Source organism: Mobula birostris, chromosome 1, assembly GCF_030028105.1.
Source record: "Mobula birostris isolate sMobBir1 chromosome 1, sMobBir1.hap1, whole genome shotgun sequence".
Taxonomy (NCBI): domain Eukaryota; kingdom Metazoa; phylum Chordata; class Chondrichthyes; order Myliobatiformes; family Myliobatidae; genus Mobula; species Mobula birostris.
In genome coordinates, this window is record NC_092370.1 from 251,856,303 (window position 1) to 251,880,708 (window position 24,406).

General features: G+C 41.9%; 1 protein-coding gene across 5 annotated transcripts in view; it reads left to right on the forward strand.

Moving 5' to 3' along the window:
• The window catches only part of itpk1a (inositol-tetrakisphosphate 1-kinase a), a 308,158-nt gene that overhangs the window by 54,545 nt on the left and 229,207 nt on the right, over window positions 1-24,406 (forward strand). The window lies entirely within an intron of this gene.

Genomic DNA, 24,406 nt, shown 5'->3' on the forward strand with positions numbered 1-24,406 from the left:
ACGGCGTTTGATGGCTCTGGGCCTGTATTCACTAGAATTCAGAAGAATGAGAGGAGACCTCATTGAAGCCTTGGTGAAAGGCCTTGGTATAGTGAGTAGTGGAGATGATGTTTCCTGTGGTGGGAGAGTCCAAGACCAGAGGACACAGCCTCATAATAGAGGGATATCCTTTTAGAATGGAAATGAGGAGGAACTTCTTTCAGTAGAGGGTGCAGAATCTGTCAAATTAGGTGCAGGAGCCTGAAGCCGTACACTCAATGATTCAGGAACAGATTCTTCCCCACTGCCATCAGATTTCTGAATGGGCAATGAACCCCTCTATTTTTAAGCTTTTTTTGGTGCAAAGTTTAGAAGCTGTCCTTGAGCATGGTGGTATGAGATTTTAGTTTTTTGTATCTTCTGTCTGTTAGGAGAGGGAGATGAAAGAATGTCCAGGATGGGAGGGGTCTTTTAGGTGTTTTTCCAAGGCTGTGAGAAATGTCGACAGATGAAGAGGGATAATATCTGACAAACCCTTTTGAGTGTTTGGGGATGTGACTGGTTGAATAGATGAGGGAGACGCATGAACAGAGTCATAGAGCAGTACAGCGCAGAAGTAGGCCCTTCAGCCCATCTAGCCTGTGCCAAAGCATTTAAGCTCTGTTCCCATCTCTCATTGACCTGCACCAGAACCATAGTCCTGCACACCCTTGCCATCAATGGACCAAAACCGCACACAATGCTCCAAATTAGTCCTCACAACATCCTAACTCCATAAATCACAGTATTGAGTACAGAAGGCCAGTGTGCCAAAAGCTTTCTTGATGACCCCATCTACCTGTGACACTACCTACAATGAATTATAGACCAAATACAACATGTTGTATTTGGATTTTGATAAGTTTCCATTTCAGATATTACTGTGCAGACTGAATGACAGGAATTGGCATATTGGAGTAACTGACCCTTGGGATAGCAAGCAGTAATGGGAGGGGCGTGGACAGCTCATCTTCTAGATATTTATCATTATTACATTTTTTTCTATTTGTATTTCCGCAGTTTGTTGTCTTTTGCACATTGGTTGTTTGCCTATCTTGGTTGTGTGAGGGTTTTCATTGATTCTATTGTGTTTCTTTGTATTTACTGTGAATACCCACAGGAAAATGAATCTCAGGGTTGTATACTGTGACGTACATGTACTTTGATAATAAATTGATTTTGAACTTTGGAAGGATCAGTGCCTGAATATTGATGATGTGGAACAAAATCCAACCTTACTAAGTTTGCCAACCACACAGAAACTAAGTAGGATTGGGAGATTTCCAGGCTTGGACTATGGGGAGAGAATGGGACTTGGGACTTCGAGACTTCGGCAAATCGATTGCGTGGACAAACTCCATATAACACAGTTATCAGAACTGGTAGATAAAACAAGGGTAATGCATTGTTTAAATGGTGATAGATAGGGAAATGTGGATTGACTGAGCCTTGGGCGGCCTTGTACACCGATGAACAAGTAGTTAAGAAGTGATTGGTATTTATGGCCTTCACTGAGGATGTCTGAATACAGGAGCAAGGATATCATACTACGATTATGTGGGCTCTTTGTGAAAGCGTGCCAGTGTATCGTGTGCACTGTTGGTGTCCTTAATTAAAAAAGGATCGCTTACCATTGAGGGAGTGCTATGAAGGTTTGTAAGGCAGGTTTCGAGAATGAAAGGACTGTTTGTGTGAGTGTGTGGGGAGGTTGGTCTTTCTAGGCCTACACTCACCTATAGAATCATTGAAATACACAACACAGCAAGAGGCCATTTTGTCTTGCCTCACTCATGCCCACTGTATTTCCTGTCTGCACTAATGCCACATTTGCCCATGTGAGGCATGCACCTGCCTATGCCTTCTCCAACTCTGTACCTGTCCAAATGTAATTGCATCTGCCTCCTCTTGCTGCTCATTCCAGCTGTGATCCACCCTCTGTAGAAAATTTACCCCCTTCATTCCTTCTCATCTGTGCCCTCTAGTTTTACATTCCCCTGCCCTGGAAATAAAAAGACTTGGGACTATCTGTCCATCTATAATTTTGTAAACCTCAGTGGGCATTAAGTGTTGCACTTACAAGATTAAACTGTAAATGCCAATGACACGGATGGCTGTGGAGGCCTCACCATAGATTCATTCTGGATTTGATCTTTCCATGTCTTGTCCCACCTTGTTCCCACTCCTTGTCCTTGCTCTTTGGAAGGTGTGGTGGGGTGGTGAAGAAGAGAGGTATATAATGAGGGAGACATAAAAGGAAGATGGTTGAGATGTATCAGGGGTTTGCAACCTTTTTTTTTTACCATGGACACCTACCATTAACCAAGGGGACTGTGGAGCCCAGGTTGGGAACCCCTGAATTAAAGAAGCAGTTGGCAGGGGCACTTGGAGAGTTGGCAGAGAGAGAACCTCTTAATTCAGAGGACCTGTTGATCTTTTCTTTCTTGACCCCCTGTTCATAAGCAGGGTGATGTTATGTTTTCAAAACTCCAATTTTAATTTCACATGATCTAATCTACATTTGACTGTTCTGTGTCCAATTTCCAGAATTTGGAAATGTTAATAACAGAATATACCTTTCTGTGACAGGCTAATCTGCAAACTAATATTTGGAAATGGGTGTTGATGTAGTTGAAATTTCCCCCAAATGGTGAGTCTGTCATTACAAAAAATGCTGGTGAATGCAGCAGGCCAGGCAGCATCTCTAGGAAGAGGTATAGTTGATGTTTTGGGCTGAGACCCTTTGTCAGGACTAACTGAAGGAAGAGCTAGTAAGGGATTTGAGGGGGGAGGAGGAGATCCGAAATGATAGGAGAAGACAGCAGGGGGAGGGATGAAGCCATGAGCTGGGAAGTTGATTGGCAAAAGGGATACAAGGCTGGAGAAGGGGGAGGATCATGGGACGGGAGGCCTAGGGAGGGAGAAAGGGGGAGGGGAGTACCAGAGGAAGATGGAGAGCAGGCAAGGAGTTATTGTGAGAGGGACAGAGAGAGGAAAAAAAAAGAATGAATGATGGGAACGTCGACTGTGCTTCTTCCTGTGGATGCTGTCTGACCTGCTGCGTTCCACCAGCATTTTGTGTGTGTTGCTTGAATTTCCAGCATCTGCAAATTTCCTTGTGTAAAGGTTGGTTGTAGATGGTTTGTATTCTGCATGGAGGTCGGTGACCACTGGTGTTCCTCAGAGATCTGTTCTGGGACCCCTCCTCTTTGTGATTTTCACTCACTCCCTCTCTCCTCTTCACACTGGCCACCTTCATTCTCCCCTCAGTCGTAATTCAGGGTTTTGATCAGAAACATTGACGATTCTTTGCCCCATATGGATGCTGCTCGGCCACCAGGTTACTCCAGCTGGCTGCTTGTTGCATCTGCAGTTTCTCGTTGCCTTAAAGGAAAAGTAACATTCCATAATCTTTTGAAAGCTGTAACAATAATTTAGGATTGGATGTAGATCCTCCGTGTGTTGAGATGTTTGGTTTCACTTGCCTCAGCGCTGTGTTGGTTCGGTGGCTGTGGGCTCACTTTCGGAGACAGTTCTGTGCACTATTTGTTTTCTTTTTTTATTGTTTGCTTGGTTTTTTTGCATATTAGATGTTTGTTGGTCTTTGTGTGTGTGCTTTTGTGGATTCAATTGCGGTTCTTTGTTTTGTGGCTGCCTGCGAGAGGCTGATTCTCTGGTTGTATATGGTATATATGCTTTGATAATAAATATACTTCTGACTGGGCCAAGTTTAAGAACCTGTTTAAACACTTGCATAGTTTTGAAGGAATGATGCTTTTCCTTGGCAATGGAGGATATAGTGCACAGACTAGTTGGGCTGAAGAGCCGGTCTAGTGTTTTATGACTCTATGATGACGCACAAATCATTATCAATATTTTAATCAAGATTGTGTTGGCAGCTGGAGTGTTCCTGCCCAAAGTATAACAAATAGAAGCAGGGCTTTGGAGTTTCTAGCTGTGCCTATTCAGGGATGTGGATCAGGCAGAACTGATGTGAATGAGTATTCTGTGCTGGTTCAATGCCTTCATTAGTCTTTCAGTTTGTTTGTATTGTGACTTTGAGGCCAAGTTCCACTTTTATTGATTTGTCCATGATTTGTGCATAGCACAAATGAGCCAGAGGTGGAATCTAATGCTCACCGTGCGCATTCCTACAGGATTTAAAAATGGATGGCCGCTGGTTTATGATTCACTAAGGCTCACCTTTTAAAATTTAATATTGTGTGCAATAAATATTGGCATTTTCAATTTCTTTCAGTGCTTTCCTGGAATGTGGCAATAAAGAAGTGATATTGCCTATACTTTGTAAGTATATCTTTGAGTATAACACAAAATATCTTGTGTTTGTAACATTATGTATTTTTAGGAGAGTGGAACAGAGGATAGGTTGCCCCATTGCCTTGACTCTGTACTCACACACTCAAGACTATCCTATAAGGCTTGTTCTAACATTGTTTCTCCTTTACTTTTAATGTGGGGGAACTTTGAAGGAAAATTGCCAAATTTGACTTTATTATCTTCAAACTTTGGACTGAGCAGAGCTGGCTGATTTAAGCGCCCTTTCATTCTCCGGTCTTGTGTGTTGAGTGTGTATCCTTTGTGTGTGCCTCAGTCATGCAACTTTATTAATGGGCGTCCTTGGACGATCTAGACTTTATACCCGTGAAGTAATAAATAGTCCCATCTTATTGCCTCAAGTGAAATGCAGCACATCAACAAGGGGTCAGTGAAGCAAGATTTTTAGTGTGTTTATTTTGGCTATTTTCCCCTATTCCTTTTAAATCCAAGTTCTAATCATAATGTTGCCATCTTTTGAAAGCCATTGAATCAGGATCCAATTTTCTGTACTGCTTGCTGAGCCATGGCTGGGAAACTTGTGTATGGGAGGGAGGGGTGATAGGAGGGAGAGCTGTTTAGCAAATGTATTTTACTGGATGGTGAGTAGGGTTTTCAATAATGAGTTGGATAAAGTCAGCTTCAAGATTCAAGATTGTTTAATGTCATTTCCAGTACAAAGTGTAAAGAAGAATGGAATAATTGTTGTTCCAGATCTGATGCAACACAAAATAAGTTAACACAATATTAAAAACTACAATAAATATCTTTGGTTGGCTAAATTCCCTGTCTAGAAAATTTGAAACTCCATCTTAGAATTTAAAACTTCCACCATTATTGGGAGCCGAAGAAGCTGCTGCTTCTTGTCAAATGCAGAAATCTCCCAGAAGTCAGTAAACCATCTCCCCTCTTGTAACATTGTTCCAGTAAACTCTCTTGTTTACCTCCTAGTTTCTGATGGGTTGAAGTATTCACCTGGGTGCTGTTATTGGCCGTAACTAGCTTGGGCAGGGAGTTGGTGCAGGAGACAGAAGCGATGTGGAAGATTCACCAGAGTTGCTGTTAGCTTGAGCTAGTCAGGATGGGACTGTATTCATTGTCAGTACTGATGCTGTGCAGTCTGACCATCTGAGTGTTGAAGGCTGTTTTTATCTGATGGAAATGTACCTCAGTTATTGTCTTTGGGAAAGGAAAATGAATGGGAATGGATTAACTTGAGATTTTCAGTGGTATTATTGTTACAGGGACTCTTCATGTTACTACAGGGTTCCATTCTTGAAAACCAGACATCTCCCTCAAGACAGTAAATAGCTCCTTCATTGTAACATTGATGCTTCAGCTGTGAGAGATTGAGATCTGGTTAGACCATTCAACTGCTTGTTGTTATTGGTGGTGTCCTGTTCCTGAGAACCATTCATAACTTGAGCAGTTCATAAATCAGAAATGAACAAAACCAGTGTGTGGAGTGTACAGTATCTCACTGGACAGGAGAGGTGTAGATGTGAGAAGAGCAGCCAGCCTCAGCAAGTGAGCTTGCTCATTTGTATCTACAGGCTGTCCTTTAGCCAAGCCTATATCTATTAAATGAGTGTTGGTCATTGTATGTCCTGTGCTAACCTCTAGCTTTATGGTTCCTCAGAATCAGGTTTAATATGACTAGCAGATATGAAATTTGTTGTTTTGCAGCAGCAGTAAATTGCAATACATAATTTTAAAAACTATAAATTTCGATAAGAATGTATACAGTACTGTGCAAAAGTCTTGGACATCCTAGCTTTTTGATTTTATTTTCTTTTGTAATTCATTTTTTACAGAGCAAATTTTAGATTTCCAACTTTCATTTTCCCCAAAATTAAATGTTACAGAGAAATCTTTGTATTTTGTTGAAGAAAGCAATAGTCAAATCACAATAAGAGACGATCTGCCGATGCTGCAAGTCCGAGCAACACACGCAGAATGCTGGAGGAACTCAGCAGGTCAGGAAGGATCTATGGAAAAGAGTACAGTTGACGTTTTGGGCTGAGACCCTTCGGCAGGACTGGAGGAAAAAGCTGAGGAGTAGATTTGAAAAGTGGGAGGAGGGGAGAGAGAACCACCAGGTTGATAGGTGAAACCTGGAGGTGGGGGGGTTGGAGTAAAGAGCTGGGAAGTTGATTGGTGAGAGAGACAGAAGGCCATGGAAGAAAGAAGGGGGGGGGCAGAAGAAGTACCAGAGGGAGGTGATGGGCAGGGAAGGGGTGAGGGAGGGGAAAGGGTGAAAGGGGGATGGGGTGGGAGACAGTACTGGAAGTTTGAGAAATCAGTGTTGGAGGCTACCCAAATGGAATATAAGGTGTTGCTCCTCCAACCTAGGTGTGGCCTCATCATGATAGTGGAGGAGGCCATGGATGGACATATCAAAATGGGAATGAGAAGTGGATTTAAAATGGGTGGCCACTGGGAAATCCCGCTTTTTCTGGCGGTCAGAGCGTAAATGCTCAGCGAAGCGGTCTCCCAATCTACGCCTGGTCTCACTGATTTATATAGGAGGCCACACCAGGACTACCGTATACAGTAAATGACCCCAACAGACTCACAGGTGAAGTGTCGTCTCACCTGGAAAGACTGTTTAGCGCCTGGAATAGTAGTGGGGGAGGAGGTGTAGTACTAGACCATTTTCCAAGTAAAAACTTACTGTGTAAGTATATGGTCCAGTGCACGATTAAACAAATATCAAACAAGTGCTAATGATCATTGGCATAATGAGTTGAATGAACTAAATTGATTCACTGAAACAGAAATTGGTGTAGAAGGAATCAAACTGTATAGGACAAGCAAACTAAAAGGTGAGGGTGTGGCAGATGTGACGGTTTAACCTTCAAATCATCAATCCTTACATCATGACAAGAGTGAGCAAAGCAACATGACAGAAGGTGGTCAACCTGCAGTAGCAAGGTCTCTCCCAAGCAGAAGTTTCGCAGCAGACAGGAGTTTCAAGATGTGCTGTCCAAGCTCTTCTGAAGAAGCACAAAGAAATAGGCAAGTGGTCAGCCACGGAAGCTGAGTGTAACCGACAAGAGATGAATCAACCTGATGTCCTTCAAAATCAGAAGAAGTTCGGCACTGCCTTTAGCTCTGAATTCTCAGAAACCACCGGAACCCAAGTACACCCCTCTATAGTCCAGAGAAGTCTGGTCAGAAGTGCCCATCGTGTAGGAGTTGCTGCCAAAGTGTCATGTCTCCAAAGTGGAAACAAAGCTAAGCAGCAAACCCACACACTAATAACTCAGGGATTGGGGTGCTGAACAATGGCAGCAAGTGCTGTAGACTGATGAGTCAAAATTTTAAATTTTTGTCTCAAACAGGAGGCAGTTTGTCCATAAAAAAAGTTGGAGAGCATTGCATGTGTCTGCAACTAACCAGTGAAGCATGGTGGAGATTCCCTGGTTGAAGGCTGCATTTCTACAGAAGGAGTTGGTGATCTGGTCAGAATTAATAGAATTCTCAATGCTGAGAAGGATAAGCAGATTCTCATCCATCACTCAGAACGTGTAGGGAGGCACCTAAGCAGGTCCAACTTCATCCTGCAGCAGGACAATTGCCCAAACACACAGCCAAGGTCATAAAGAACTATCTTCAGTGAAATGAAGAACGAGGAAATGGTATAGCCTCCATAGAGTTCTGATCTCAACAACACTGAGGCTGTCTGGGATTACCTAGAGAGACAGAGGCAAGTGAGATATCCAAAGTCTGTAGAAGAACTGTGGCAAGTTCTCCAAGATACTGGGAACATTCTACCAGCTGATCTTTTTCTATAAAACTGCACAGCATTATAAATGATGCAGTTTTAAAGGCAAAGGGTGCTCACACCAAATACTGATTTGATTTAGTTTTTTTTTAACTACTTACTGCTCTTTATGGTAATTTTTCTGATAATTAGAAACTTCTCATTTCATTGTTTTTGGAAGCATCTTTGCTTTACAGAATTTTTTTACGTGTGTCTAAGACATTTGTAAGTACTGTATAAAATTAAGCAAGTCGTGCAAATAGAGAAAAAAATGATGAGGTAGTGTTCGTTGTCCATTCAGAAATCTGATGGCAGAAGGGAAGAAGTTGTTCCTGAAGCACTGAGTGTGTGTCTTCAGGCTCCTGTGCCTCTTTCCTGATGGTAGCAATAAGAAGAGGGCATATCCTGGCAATGGGGGTCCTTAATGATGAGTGCCACATTTTTGTGGCATGTTAATTACAATGGCTTGTGCCATTCTTTCAAGCTCCATGGGGAAGCAAGTCTGGTACGAGCCATTGTAATTGGATGTGAGACTAAAGGAACCAGTGTTTGCAGCAAGAGAGCACTCATCCATTGGAATATTTGAGAGTTAAACTGAATACAATACATAATTAGCAAGTTAATGGTTGAAGTTTTAATTGAAGCCTGTCCTGCCATGGCATGATGTCATTGGATACCAAAATAGTACGAAGTGGGTGGTGCTTGGAAACTGCTTTAATTGTGCATGGTAGCTACCTACCCACATGCACGTAACCGTTCTGCAATGTGCCGACTGTGATTCAGGATTGTTTAATGTCATTTCCAGTACACAAGTGTAAAGGAGAATGAAATAATTGTTACTCTGCGTCTGTTGCAGGATTAAAAAAAAACACAGTAAGAGAAAGAACAGAATAATAAAAATACACAGTAACTATAAATAAATAAAATAGCCGGTATATAAGGTGACACTTGGTACAGGAGTGTCTGTATATAAGGTGACTGACGGGAAATGATAAAGTAGTGGTGGCTTGGGGGTGTGGTGGGTGGGTTAGTGGGCGGAGGTGTTGATCAGCCTTACTGCTTAGGGGAAGGTAACTGTTTTTGAGTCGAGTGGTCCTGGCGTTAATGCTATGTAGCCTCCTCCCTAATGGGAGTGGGATAAACACTAATTGTGTAATGTGCCAACTATGACTCACGGAATGTTGTTTGCTGTGGTGAGGTACATTTTTCTTTTGAATTCTAGTTATCTCTGAGGAAACCTGAGTGTTAATTGCTCGTGAAGGTCTTCAGAATACTGTTGATGCACATTTTTAACAGTCTGATGTGGAATTTCTGAATGTTTTCAAAGTTCAGCATCATGCCATTCGGAATAGGAAAGCTGTACTGGGATGTGGTAAAATTGTTGGCAATTGGCAGAGAGAAGCTGCTGTGGTTTTTGAACAAGTGATTATATAATTGGAAAACATTACTGATTTAACATGTTGATGGACCAACTGGCACAGTATCACTGTAAAAAAAAATAGAGTGAGCTCTCTTCTTGATAACGGTTGTATATAATATTGGAAAGAATATCCAGGCAATTTGCTTAGTTCTGCTTTTATCTATACTTTTGACTCCACACCTATTTATTAATCTACCATTCTTTGTTGTTACTGAGTGGGAACTTCCTTTAGATTAACATTGCCAAGCTCAAAGCCAGCTGTTTGATTTCCAATTTGTATTTCTATCTCCATCTTGGTGGTCTGCATTTCTAGATCCCATTTTTAATCATGTCTTTGGCCGCCCTGCTTTCACCTTCAGAGTATCAGGGTCGTATGATTTGCTGCTCCATTATATCCGTCATTCACAGCTTAGTTAGCATCAGTTCACTTTTCTGTGCTTAATACCAATTAGAGTGAGCTACCACTGTACATTGTCTATGCCATAGAAAGCCTTCCATCCTACAGTGTTTCTTCCCACCATTGACTGTAGAAGTCACAATCTTTTGCAGATCCATTTAACTTCTCGTTATTAGTAGAACTTATTTGGGCATGGTTTCTGCATTTCTGTAATTGATGCAGATACAAATTTTCTTGCACTACTCTAACTAGAATTAGTGGGATGAAAGATGAGAAGTTTAAGGGGAGCATGAGGGGGAGCTTCTTCACTCAGAGGGTGGTGAGAGTGTGGAACGAGCTGCTAGAGCAAGTGGTGGGTGCAGGTTTGATGTCAACATTTAAGAGACATTTGGGGCGGTATATGGTGGGCTAGGGTCTGGATGCAGGTTGATGGGACTAGGCAGATGAATAGCTGGCTCAGCCTAGATGGGCCAAGGGGCCTGTTTCTGTGCTGTAGTATTCTTTTACTATATAACTTCGTTTATTTTGCCAATTACCTTAATCTTGTGTCCCCTAGTTTGGCAATTGGCTGTTTCGTTTTGGATATATTCATGTAGGGTTGAATGGTAACTGAACTTGAACTTGGGAAAGTTTTCTTCTGTCAGCTTTGTCTATGATCTTTATGATCTTTCATATCACTATCAGGTTCCTCTGAACAAAGCTCTGTTCCCAGGAGGATACTCACAGACCAAAGTCCATCGTCCCTGTAAACCTCAATAGATCTTTTTCATCTTTCAGAAAGTTGGTTGGCCACAGCTGACACAATGATCCAATGGTGATCAAGTGAGTGTGTTACTAGTTCTAGGCAATAGTTCTGCCTCTGTTTATTAAACCTGGGATTCCAAGCATTTTCTTAAACTGACATCTCAATTTGCCCTGGTATGATCTGTGCACATATCTCCAGATCAAGTTCATGGTCAAATGTTTACCATTTTGGATACTGTATGGGGGTTGACCTCCCAGGGGAATGCCATGGAGACCGGGTCACTGGCACGGAGCATGGGTCTGTAGTGTAGAAGGGGAAGAGGGGAGGGGTGGTGATAGAGGAACAGACAGGAGGTTCTGTGAATGCAAATGGGATGGTATGTCCCCCCTCAGGTGCCAGGATCAGGAAGATCTCGGATTGCGTCCACAGCATTTTAGAGGGGGAGGATATATGTATGTACCAATGACACAGGAAGGAAAAGCAAAGAGGTCCTGAAGAGAGAATTTAGAGAGCTAGGTAGAAAGCTGATGAGCAGGGCCTCTCGGGTAGTAATTTCTGGATTGCCGCCTGTGCTACACACCAGTGAGGGTAGAAGCAGGACGATTTTGGAGATTAATATGTGGCTGAGAAGCTGGTGCAGGGAGCAGGGCTTCAGGTTCTTGGATCATTGGGATTCTTTCTGGGGGAAGTTGACCTGTTCAAAATTGACGGGTTGCACCAGAACCCAAGGGGAACCAATGGGCAGGTTTGTTAGAACTGTTGGGGAGGGTTTAAATTAATTTAGCAGGGGGGTGGGAACCGGAGTGGAGGGACTCAGGATTAGGATGGATGGTAAAAAGCAAAGATAGCGTGCAGTCAGACTGTCAGGAAGGGCAGGCAGATGGTAGGACAAAATTACAGTCAGCAGGATGAGTATCAGTGCATTGGAGATGCAGAATCAAAAAGTATAGCAAATACAACACTCAAAGTGTTATATCTCAATGCACAGAGTACAAGAAATAAGGTGGATGATCTTATTGCACTATTACAGATTGTCAAGCATGATGCTGTGGCCATCACTGAATCATGGCTGAAGGATAGTTGTAGTTGGGAGCTGAATGTCCAAGGTTACATGTTATATCGGAGTGATAGGAAGGTCGGCAGGGGGGATGGTGTGGCTCTACTGGTAAAGAATGGCATCAAATCAGTAGAAAGATGTGACATAGGATCAGAAGATGTTGAATCCTTGTGTTGAGTTAAGAAACTGCAAGGGTAAAAGGACCCTGATGGCAGTTATATACAGGCCTCCTGACAGTAGCTGCGATGTGGACTACAGATTACAAGGGAAAATAGAAGAGGTGTTTCAAAAGTTCAATGCTATGATGGTCATGGGAAATTTTAACATGCATGTAGATCAGGAAAATCAGGATGGTAATGGATCCCAAGACAGTGAATTTGTTGAATGCCTCTGAGATGGCTTTGTGAGCAGTTTGTTGTTGAGATCAGCTATACTGCATTGGATGTTATGCAGTGAACCAGAGGTGATTGGGGAGCTGAAGGTAAAGGACCCTATGGAGTCAATGACCACAATATGATTGACTTCAACTTGAAATTTGATAGGGAGGAAGTAAAGCCTGTAGCAGTATTTCAGTGGAGTAAAGGAAATTACAGTGGTATGTAGGAGTTAGCCAAAGTAAATTGGAAGGAGATGCTGGTAGGGATGACAGTAGAGCAGCAATGGTGTGAGTTTTTGGGGAAATGAGGAAGGTGCAATATAGATGTATTCCAGAAACTAAGAAATACTCAAATGGTGAAATAATACAACTGTGGTTGACAAGGGAAGTCAAAGCGAATGTAAAAGCAAAAGAGAGGGCATACAACAAAGCAAAAATTAGTGGGAAGACAGAGGATTGGGAAGCTTTTAAAAAACTACGGAAAACAATTAAATGAATCATTAGGAGGGAAAAGATGAAATATGAAAGTAGGCTCGCAAACAATATCAAATTGGAATGTAAAAGCTTTTTCAAGTAGGTAAAAAATAAGAGAGATGAGACCGCTAGAAAATGAGGCCAGAGAAATAATAACGAGGGACGAGGAGATGACAGATGAATTAAATGAGTATTTTGCATCAGTCTTCACTGTGGAAGACACTAGCAGTGTGCCAAATGTTGAAGGGTGTGAGGGAAGAGAAGTGGGTGCAGTTACTATTACATGGGAGAAAGTACTCAAAAAGCTGAAAGACCTAAAGGTACATAAGTCACCTGGACCAGATGAACTGCATCCAAGCGTTCTGAAAGAGTTAGAGGTAGAGATTGCAGAGGCATTAGTAATGATCCTTCAAGAATTATTGGACTGGAAGACTAGAAAATTGCAAATGACTCTCCACTTTAAGAAAGGAGGGAGGCAGCAGAAAGGAAATTACAGACCAATTAACCTGACCTCAGTGGTTGGGAAAATGTTAGAGCCAATTGTTAAGGATGAGGTTATGGAGTACTTGGTGGCACAGGGCAAGATAGGATGAAGTCAGCATGGTTTCCTTAAGGAAGAATCTTGCCTGATGAATCTGTTGGAATTCTTTGAGGAGACCATGTGCAGGATGGATAAAGGTGATGCAGTGGAAGGCGAATATTTGGATTTTCAGAAGGCCTTTGACAAGGTGCCACTTATGAGGCTGCTTACCAAGTTAAGAGTCCATGGTATGACAAGAAAATTACTAACATGGTTGGAGCAATGGCTGATTGGTAGGAGGCAGCGAGTGGGAATAAAAAGATCCTTGTCTGGTTGGCTACCAGTGACTAGTGATATTCTGCAGGGGTTGGTGTTGAGACCATTTCTATTTATGCTGTATGTCAGTGGTTTAGATGATGGAATAGATGGCTTTTTGTCAAGTTTGCGGATGATACGAAGATTGGTGGAGGGGCAAGTGTGTTGAGAAAACTGGTAGGCCACAGAAGGACATAGACATATTAGGAGAGTGAGTAAGAAAATGGCAAATGAAATACAATGCTGGAAAATGCATAGTCATACACTTTGGTAGAAAAAAATAAATGTGCAGGCTATTTTCTAAATGGGGAGAAAATCCAAAATTCTGAGATGCAAAGGGACTTGGGAGTCCTTGTGCAGAACACCCTAAAGGTTAACTTGCAGGTTGAATGGTGGTGAAGAAGGCAGATGCAATGTTCGTATTCATTTCAACAATGTAAGAGCAGGGATGTGATGCTGAGGTTCTATATGGCACTGGTGAGGCCTCGCCTTAAATATTGTGAGCAGTTTTGGGCTCCTTAACTACGAAAAGCTGTGCTGGCATTGGAGAGCATTCAGAGGAGCTTCACAAGCATGATTCTGGGAATGAAAGGGTTATCATACCAGGAACATTTGATAGCTCTGGGTCTGTACTTGCTGGAATTTAAAAAGATGAGGATGGATCACATTGAAATCTTTTGAATGTTGAAAGGCCTAGACAGAGTATATGTGGAAAGGATGTTTCCCTTGATGGGGGAGCCTAGCACAAATGAGCACAGCTTCAGGGTAGAGGGGTGTCCGTTTAAAACACAGATGCAGAGAATTTCGTTAGCCAGAGAGTGGTGAATTTGTGGAATTTATTGCCACAGGCCAGGTTGTTGGGTATACTTAAGTCAAAGATTGATAGGTTCTTGATTGGCCCCGGCATCAAAGGTTACAGGGAGAAAGCCTGGGAGTCGGGCTGAAGAGGAGGAAAAAAGGATCAGCCATAATTGAAGAGCAGAGCAGACTTGATCAGCTAAATGGCCTAATTCTGCTCCTATGTCTTGTGACTTCCCCTGATTTCTGTCTGGTTTCAATTCTGTAGATCAGTGTTTCCTTTTGGTTGATTGCAGTGACCTTCCCTTTACTGAAGGAGGAGCTGTTGTGGGAGAATGTATACACGATCGGCAATTTTGGCAGATGGCTGATAAGTTGTGGTTTGTTTTGTTTTGTTTTCATGCTTCGAAAGCATAACTCTTTTCTGCTGGTTAATGTTGAGTATTATCAGCACATGGCACTTGTTTTACCTATTCAAACTTGCCGTCACTTTCATCTTCTGCAGTCTGATCAGTGAAACCAGCATGTGCTCTCAAGTATTCCTCCTTTTGCATTAATTTGTACTTGATTCTGTCTGACAACATCCAGTTGACTGAGGACTGGTGAGGATAAAACCCTTGTATTGAAATGAGTTGTTTAGCTTTCTCTTCAATTGAAGTAGCCTAGTTAGTCAGAGTAGCCTGTTGCTGTGGCGTTCATCATGAATATCACTGCAGGTATCATGTTTTTTTTGTTATCTTGGCTACCAGTCTTTCAGTCATGGTGTTAAACATACTTCTAACATACTTTTTTTTTGGCTCAGATCATCTGCAAGTCTTCTGCTCCGGTAATGCTGCCTGGATGTAAATGTTTGCCTTTAGAGATTTTTCTTCTCTGTGAATTACTTTTGCAAGTTTTTAAACACCCTGTCATTCCATTAAAATCCTGCAGGCGAGGACAGAAACTTGACTGAATCAACTACATGAATATTGATCATTTAATATATGTATCAAATTGTCTCTTAAATACTCAACCCTCAAGCCCCAGTTTATGATTGTGCCTCAATGCTCTGTATTTGCTGGGAGCATTACTACTGTAATTATTATAAATGGAGGGGCCACTGTACAGCAGAAAGTTGTAAACTCAGTCAGCTCCATCATGGGTACTAGCCTCCCCAGCATCCAGGACACTTTCAAAAGGCGATGCGTCAAAAAGGCAGCTTATAAAATTTCATATATTTTATATTTTTGATAAGAGGTATACAAAATTTTGAGGGTACAGATGGGGTAAATGCAAGCAGGGTTCTTCCTCTGTGGTTGGGTGAGATAACATCTAGAAGTCACAGGCCAGGTCGTTGGCTGTATTTAAGTCAGAGATTAATAACTAGAAGTCACAGGTTAAGATGAAATGTTTAACAGAAACATGAGGGGAAACTTTTTCACTCAGAGGGTGGTGTGAGTGTGGAATGAGCTGCCAGCAGAAGTGGTGCATGCAGGTTGGATGTAAACATTTAAAAGAAGTTTGGATAGGTTCTTGGATAGCAGGGATATGGTCTGGGACCGGGCTGGTAATGATGGCAGTGACTAAATATGTCGAAGGGCCTGTTTCTGTGCTAGTGTTCTATGACTCTTGACTACTACAGTCTAAGAGTATTGCACAGTACACACATACATATATATATATTTCTTATTGTAATAGTTTTTGAAGTTATGTATTGCAGTGTTCTGCAGCTGCAATACAACAAATTTCATGACATATATTAAACCTGTCTCTGATTCTAAGAGTTTATCATCAGTTTAATGCCCATTTGCACCTTGTCTATAAGACGACATATCTACCAATGTGAAATCCTCACTGATTTTGCAACGGCAAAATGAGTAAATTCAAAGGCATTTCATACCAGTTTTGATGCAAAACTCAGGTTGCCTTACAGAGCTCAAGAACCTCGACTGGAAAAAAAATCTAAACACTTAAAAATATTGAAACACAAAAATCTGGAAGAATGAAAAATAATTTTTTAATAATTAAATTGTATCTTAATAAAAATGTAAGAAATGTGCAGTCTGGGTACCACCAAGTGAAACACTAAAGATCTGACAGGATTGACATATCCTCTTGTGGATGAATCTAGAACCAGGGGTTTGAATCTAGGACTCGTCTAGAGGAGCATGTTTTTTTTATCACAAGTATGAGGAGATTTTGAAATTCTCTTCCTTAATACTGCCACTGACTGCTGTTCACGTCAGCTTGGTGTAAAGTGCATTGGGATGTCCGTATTAGAAGTGTCCTTTGGTATATGTACTTATTTATTATTATTATTTAAAATGTTATTAATTTTTTTCTCTTCTAGATGATGTATTGAACTGCTGCTGCTAAGTTAACAAATTTCACGTCATGTGCTGGTGATAATGAACCTGATTCTGAAAATTTCTGTTTGCATATTATTCAGACAAATAATTCCATACATAGGTACATTGAGGTAGTACAAACAAATGCAGAATATAGTGATACCAGGTAGATAAATAAAGGAACCAAAATTATTTTTAAAACAAATTGTTGATGAGCAAGGGGTGACCGATCACAGTGGGTAAACTTGAAATGTAGAGTGGAGCTCCAATCGGATTAGTCGTCGTCCTATTGAGCCAGTACCAGGGGCTAAGTAATTCACTGCTGGTCCTAACGTATTTCCATCTTTCACGATGCTGACGGTGAATTTGCACATTGAAGCTCCAGCAGGGAGAGACAAGAAACAGATTATGAATGATGTTCAAGAGATTCTGGTGAATTCTTGCTTGAAAGTTTGTACTGTGGTGTGGAGTCTTTTTCTGACTATTCCTGGGTGATAGGTCATTTCAAAATAAGGTGTTGATTATTAGCTCTCTTTCAGACCAAAATTATAAAGTGCACTTCTAATGGTGTGCTCAGTCCCTGGCTCATTGGTCATTAAGATGTCTCTCGCTCTGTCTGAGAGCCTCTTCATAGTGAGCTGTTTTAGTGGTGGTGGTGGAGGTTCTGTGATGGTGGTTCTGTTATTTGAGACCTATCAGAGATTTGTGAGCTCTTCATCAAACAATTCTTGTAACTCTTCCACATCAATGTCTCCTTTCAGCAAGTCTGGCCTTGTTTGCCAACTTGGCGATATCGTATTGAATACAGTTCAGGCTCAGTTCACGATCAGAATTGGGTTTAATATTACTGGCATATGTCGTGAAATTAGTTAACTTTATGGCAGCAGTGCAATGAAATACATGATCAAACTCAATATATAAGTTTGCTGATGACACAGCAATTGTAGGCCATATCTTGGGTAATGATGAGTTTGAGTACAGAGAGGAAATTAAGAACCTGTTGGCATGGTGCGAAGACAATAACCTATCCCTCAACGTCAGCAAGACGAAGGAATTGGTTGTTGACTTCAGAAGGAGTAGTGGACCGCATGGCCCAATTTACATCGGTGGTGCGCAAGTGGAACAGGTCAAAAGCTTTAAGTTTCTCGGGGTCAATATCACAAATGACCTGACTTGGTCCAACCAAGCAGAGTCCACTGCCAAGAAGGCCCACCAGCGCCTTTACTTCCTGAGAAAACTAAAGAAGTTTGGCCTGTCCCCTAAAACCCTAACTAATTTTTATAGATGCACTGTAGAAAGCATTCTTCTAGGGTGCATCACAACCTGATATGGAAGTTATCCTGTCCAAGACCGGAAGAAGCTGCAGAAGATCGTGAACACGGCGCAGCACACCACACAAACCAATCTTCCGTCCTTGGACTCATTTTACACCGCACGCTGTCGGAGCAGTGCTGCCAGGATAATCAAGGACACGACCCACCCAGCCAACACACTGTTCGTCCCTCTTCCCTCCGGGAGAAGGCTCAGGAGCCTGAAGACTCTTACGGCCAGATTTGGGAACAGCTTCTTTCCAACAGTGATAAGACTGCTGAACGGATCCTGACCTGGATCTGGGCCGTACCCTCCAAATATCTGGACCTGCCCCTCGGTTTTTTTGCAATTTTCTATTTATGATTCATGATTTAAATTTTTAATATTTACTAATTTTTACTATTTTTAATATTTAATATTTGTAATCCAAGGAGCAGAAAGTGCAGAATCAAATATCGCTGTGATGATTGTACATTCTAGTATCAATTGTTTGGCGACAATAAAGTATAAAGTAAAGTCAATGGAAAAAAATAAAGTTACATTAAGTGTATATATGGCTATTAAATTGTTAAGTTAAAAATAAGTAGTACAGAAATAAAAATAGTATTAAGAAGTAGTGTTCATGAGTTCAATGTCCATTTTTATATCTGTCAGCAGAAGGGAAGAAGCTGTTCCTGACTAATTCTACAAGTTTCTGCAACATTGTGCAGTAGCCATCCCCCCCCCAACCCCCCAATACCAGACAGTGATGCAGCCAGTCAGAATGCTGTCCATGGTACATTTGTAGAAGTTTTTGAGTGTTTTAGTTGATAAATTAAATCTCCTGAAACTCCTGATGGGATATAGCCGCTGACTTACCTTCTTTAAAGTAAGTATGTTTGGCACAGCAGTGTGGGCCAAAGGGCCTGTATTGTGCTGTAGGTTTTTTGATGTTTCTTTATAGCTGTATCAATGTGTTGCGTCCAGGTTAGGTCCTCAGAGATATTGACACCCAGGAACTAGAAATTTTTCACTCTCTCCACCATTGATCCCTCTTTGAGGATTGGTGTGTGTTCCTCGACTTGCCCTTTCTGAAGTCCACAATCTACTCTTCTGTCTTGCTGATGTTTAGAGCAAGGTTTAGAGCAACACGTAACTGGTATATCTCGCTCCTGTACGCCGCTTCATCACCATCTGAAATTCTGCCAATAACCATCAGCAAACTTATAGGTAGAATTTGACCTGTACCTAGCCACACAGTCATGGGCTCATCAATCGATGAGAGTTGGCACACATCCTGGTTGTGACTTCCTCCACACACTATTCACCATTGGATGGACCAAACTGTCCCAGGAGGCATTGATGTAATCTACAGCTATTTTGACCTTGTACCTCTTCCAAATTTCCTGAATATTGGATTTATTATTCATGCTCAATCCCTCAATGGAATGCCACGTCTAAAGCTGCAGGTAGCACGCCTTGTATGTGCTGATAACCTGGGACTCCAGGTGTTGTAGCAATCAAGTGGTGAAGAAGCAAAGCTGCCAACTGAGTGTTGTCACCATGCCCGCTGCTCACTGCATATCTGGAGCATTGTTGGTGATCAAGGATGTACCATTCTGGATTTCCTTGCACAGGATCGTTTGATAAATAACAAATATAATAGATAAATAACAATATAATAGAATCCTGGGAAAGCACTGGATACCCAGGATTTTATTTGTTAGTTTGACACATTGCAGGAAGATTTGTCTTTGAATATCACTTTTAAAACTTCAAATTGTGACTATTGGACTGAGAGAGGCTTACGCCCTCAAGGAGAGGAATAGGGTGGAACTTAGACCATAAGATATAGGATCAAAATTAGGCCATTTGGCTCACTGAATCTACTCTGCCATTCAATCGTGGCTGATCCTTTTTCTCCCCCCTCCTCGGTCTCACTACCCGGACTTCTCCCTGTAACCTTTGATGCCATGTCCAATCAAGAGCCTATCAATCTCTGCCTTAAATACACCCAACAACCTGGCCTCCACAGCTGCATGTGGAAACAAATTCCACAAGTTCACTACCCTCTGGCTGAAGAAAATACTCCGCATCTCTATTTTGAAAGGGCACTCCTCTATACTGAGGCTGTGCTCTCTTGTCCTAGACTCTCCCACCACGGGAAACATCCTTTCCACATCTACTCTGTCTAGGCCTTTCAACAGTCGAAACGTTTCAATGAGACCCCCCCCCCCCCCATCCTTCTAAATTCCAGCAAGTACAGACCCAGAGCCATAAAATGTTCTTCATATGATAACCCTTTCATTCCCGGAATCATCCTTGTGAACTGCCTCTGGACCCTCTCCAATGCCAGCACATCTTTTCTTAGACAAAGAGCCCAAAACTGTCCACAATACTCAAGGTGAGGCCTCACCAGTATCTTATAAAACCTCAGTATTACATCCCTGCTCTTGTTTTCTCAACCTCTTGAAATGAATGCTAACATTGTATTTACCTTCCTCACCACTGACTCAATCTGCAAGTTAATCTTTAGGATGTTCCGTATCTCAGATACCTTTACATCTTAGATTTTTGATTTTCTCCCCTCTTAGAATATAGTACATTTATTTCTGATACCAAACTGCATGACCATGCATTTCCCAACATTGTATTTTATTTACCACTTTCTTGCCCATTCTCCTAATCTATCTAATTCATTCTGCAGCCTACCTGTTTCCTCAACACTACCTGTCCCTTCACCAATCTTCATATCATTTGCAAACTTTGCAACAAAGCCATCTATTCCATCATCTAAATTATTTATATACAGCATAAAAAGAAGTGGTCCCAACACTGACCCCTGCGGAACACCACTAGTCACTGGCAGCCAACCAGAAATGGATCCTTTTATTCCCACTTGTTGCCTCCTACCAATCAGCAAATGCTCTAATCATGTTAGTAACTTTCCTGTAATACCATGGTCTCTTAACTTGGTAAGCAGCCTCAGGTGTGACACCTTGTCAAAAGCCTTCTGAAAGTCCAAATATACAACATCCACTGCATCCTCTTTATCTATCCTACTTGTAATCTCCTCAAAGAATCCCAACAGGCTCATCAGGCAGGATTTCCCTTGAGGAAACCATGCTGTCTTTGTCCTATCTTGTCCTGTGTCACCAAGTACTCCCTAACCTCATCCTTAACAATTGTCTTCAACACCTTCCCAACCACTAAGGTCAGCATTACCTTAGTAATCAATGATTAGTATTTTGCGCTAACGAACAGATGTATGTAGAGTGTGAAGTCGTCTTCTTGAGCCCATCACTCTACTGGGGCATAGGTCGCAATTAGAAGCTTGCCATATTCCTTTGGCCTGGGCCAGTTTATCTGTAGGTGTAGCCCATCTTCGAAGATCCTTCCTCTCCCAGGAATGAGGTCTTTGGAGTTACTGCTGATGTTTCTGTAAAGTGCTGAGTTTCTCCAGCAATTTGGATTTCTAGCATCTGCAGAGTCTCTTATGCTTATGAGCAGCTCTGTTGCTGTTTTGAGGCCATACAAGTAAATCAAGAAGTTCTAATAACAAAGAACAGCACAGTAACTTGTCCAAACGGCATATGCACATCCCAAACGTGGATTCCATTCCTCAACAGATTCACCATCACCTCCACATATTTTGAGTTTGTTCCTCTAGAGTTGCATAAAATTCCTGGAATACTTCTGCAGCAGCTTGATAGACATGTCATCACCACCCCATAGCAGTTCAAGGAGAGGCCCACCATATCTACTTCAGCTCATCTACCGAATAGCTGGCATTGTCAATGACCCTCAAGACAAGGATGAAAAATATCAAAATAAAGGTTGCTTTGCCAATTATAAAATAAGATATTCTGTTTATCTTGTAGTTTTGAGAAGCTGTGGCTTGAATTTTGGTAACTCTCAGCCTTCCTCTTTGACTTGTTAGTATTTAAATTCTCCTTTTTTGCTAAAGTTTCAAATTGGTTGCTGTTGGTGTCTGTGGATTGCTTGTTCATGCAGGACTTGACCTTGTCTCTGTGCAGTGATTCTGTTTGTTGTACAGTTACTGTAATAAAAGGAGAGGTGATCCACAACACTCAGTAATTCACCCTGGTCGCTTAGCGGTTAATACATCACTATCACAGCTCGGTGTTGGAGTTCTGAGTTCAGTTCCGACATATTCTGTACGTTCTCCCCATGACCACGTGGGCTTCCTCCTGGTGCTCCTCTTTCCTCCTACATACCAAGGACGTACCGGTTAATTGGTCATTGTAAATTGTCAGTGGTTAAATCGGCAGGCAGCTACTTTCATAGAAACTTGTGTAGATTTGACAAAACTTTTATAAATGCACAGTGGAGAATATCCTCATTGGTTGCATCATGGCCCATGTCATCAACTGCCAGAGTACTTTTACAAGTAGACCCATCTACATCAGATGGTTCTGTGACAACTGAGAGGAACTATTTGGAGTGCTGGTTTCCAGTTTTATTCACTATAATGCCTTTCTTGACTTTAACATATCGGCGTATCTCTCTGGGGCCAGCACGTTGTGTCATCACAAAGAAGGCACAAGGGCACCTCCACATTCATAGAAATTTGTGTAGATTTTACTTTATACTTTATTGTCACCAAACAATTGATACTAGAATGTACAATCATCACAGCGATATTTGATTTTGCGCTTCCCACTCCCTGGATTACAAATATTAAATATTAAAAATTAGTAAATATTAAAAATTTAAATTATAAATCATAAATAGAAAATAGAAAAAATGGAAAGTAAGGTGGTGCAAAAAAACCGAGAGGCAGGTCCAGATATTTGGAGGGTACGGCCCAGATCCGGGTCAGGATCAGTTCAGCAGTCTCATCACAGTTGGAAAGAAGCTGTTCCCAAATCTGGCCGTACGAGTCTTCAAGCTCCTGAGCCTTCTCCCGGAGGGAAGAGGGACGAAAAGTGTGTTGGCTGGGTGGGTCGTGTCCTTGATTATCCTGGCAGCACTGCTCCGACAGCGTGCGGTGTAAAGTGAGCCTAAGGGTGGAAGATTGGTTTGTGTGATGTGCTGTGCCGTGTTCACAATCTTCTGCAGCTTTGGCATGTCACCAGAAACTCTGACAAACTTTTTTTTTTATATATAGATGCTCAATGGAGTATATCCTCATTAGTTGCGTCTTGGCCTGGTATGGAACCACCAGTGCCCAAGAATGGAAAGCCTACAGAAAGTGGTGGATGCAGCCCACTCCACCACAGGCAAAGGCCTCCACACAGTTGAATACGTTCACATGGAGCATTGCCACAAGGACCCCACCATCCAGGCAATGCTTTCTCACTCCTACCACCAGGAAGCCTTGGGTCCCTCACTACCGGTTTCAGCCCCAGTTATTACTCTTCAACTATCAGTCTGCTGAACTGCGTGGTAACTTCACTCCCTACAACTCTGAATCGATTCGACTGCCTACACAGCGCAGTAGCATAGCAGTTAGTGTAACGTCGTTATACCAAGTGAGGTTCAATTCCTGCTGGTGCCTTTAAGGAAATGTGTTTTTTCCCTGTGACTGCATGGGTTTTGTCTCATATTGCAAAGACACATGGGTTGGGTTTAAGCAACACACATCAAAGTTGCTGGTGAACGCAGCAGGCCAGGCAGCATCTGTAGGAAGAGGTGCAGTCGACGTTTCAGGCCGAGACCCTTCGTCAGGTCGAAATCAGTCCTGACGAAGGGTCTCGGCCTGAAACGTCGACTGCACCTCTTCCTACAGATGCTGCCTGGCCTGCTGCGTTCACCAGCAACTTTGATGTGTGTTGCTTGAATTTCCAGCATCTGCAGAATTCCTGTTGTTTGGGTTGGGTTTAGTAAGTTACGGCCATTGGAAATTAGTACCAGAGGCGTGGTAACATTCTGGGCTGCCCAGCACAATCCTCACTCATTTCATCTGTTGCAAGTAATGTAGTTCACTGTATGTTTCGATGTCCATGTGACAAAGAAAGCTAATCTTTAAAGCTTTGCGGGCTCACTTTCAAGGACTTTTTACAACTCATGTTCTCAATATTACTTTTTATTTGTACTTTCCAGTTTAGTTCTTTGTTTTTCATAAATTCTGTGATGTTTTTTTTCCCTGTGAACATTTAAAAGTAAATGAATCTCAGGATAGTATATGGTAACATACGTGTACTTTGATAATAAGTTTACTCTGAATGCTGTAATTTTTGCATTTGGAAATGTGTGGAGTTTTTCTAATGGTGGTTTTTGGTCTCAGTCACTCTTGGTCCAGATAAAGTAGTTTCCATGAACGTGTCTGTACAATTACAAACTCTTAACCCATGCAGCGTCGCAATCTGAGCTGTACAATGGCAATGGTTTGGAGCCTGTCAAAGGTCCCAGTTGTAAAGGTTGTACGATTGTATCGGGCCTATTAATATGTTCATGATATGTTTCAATGTTATATTGCGGACATGGGCAGGTGATATTATCATATCTTGTATCCCAAATTTTTGTAATTAATTGTGTGCTTGTGATTTCTTGGTGCTGACTGGCGTGTGATACTTGCTGTTGTTGAAGTGAAATGACAAACACGCAC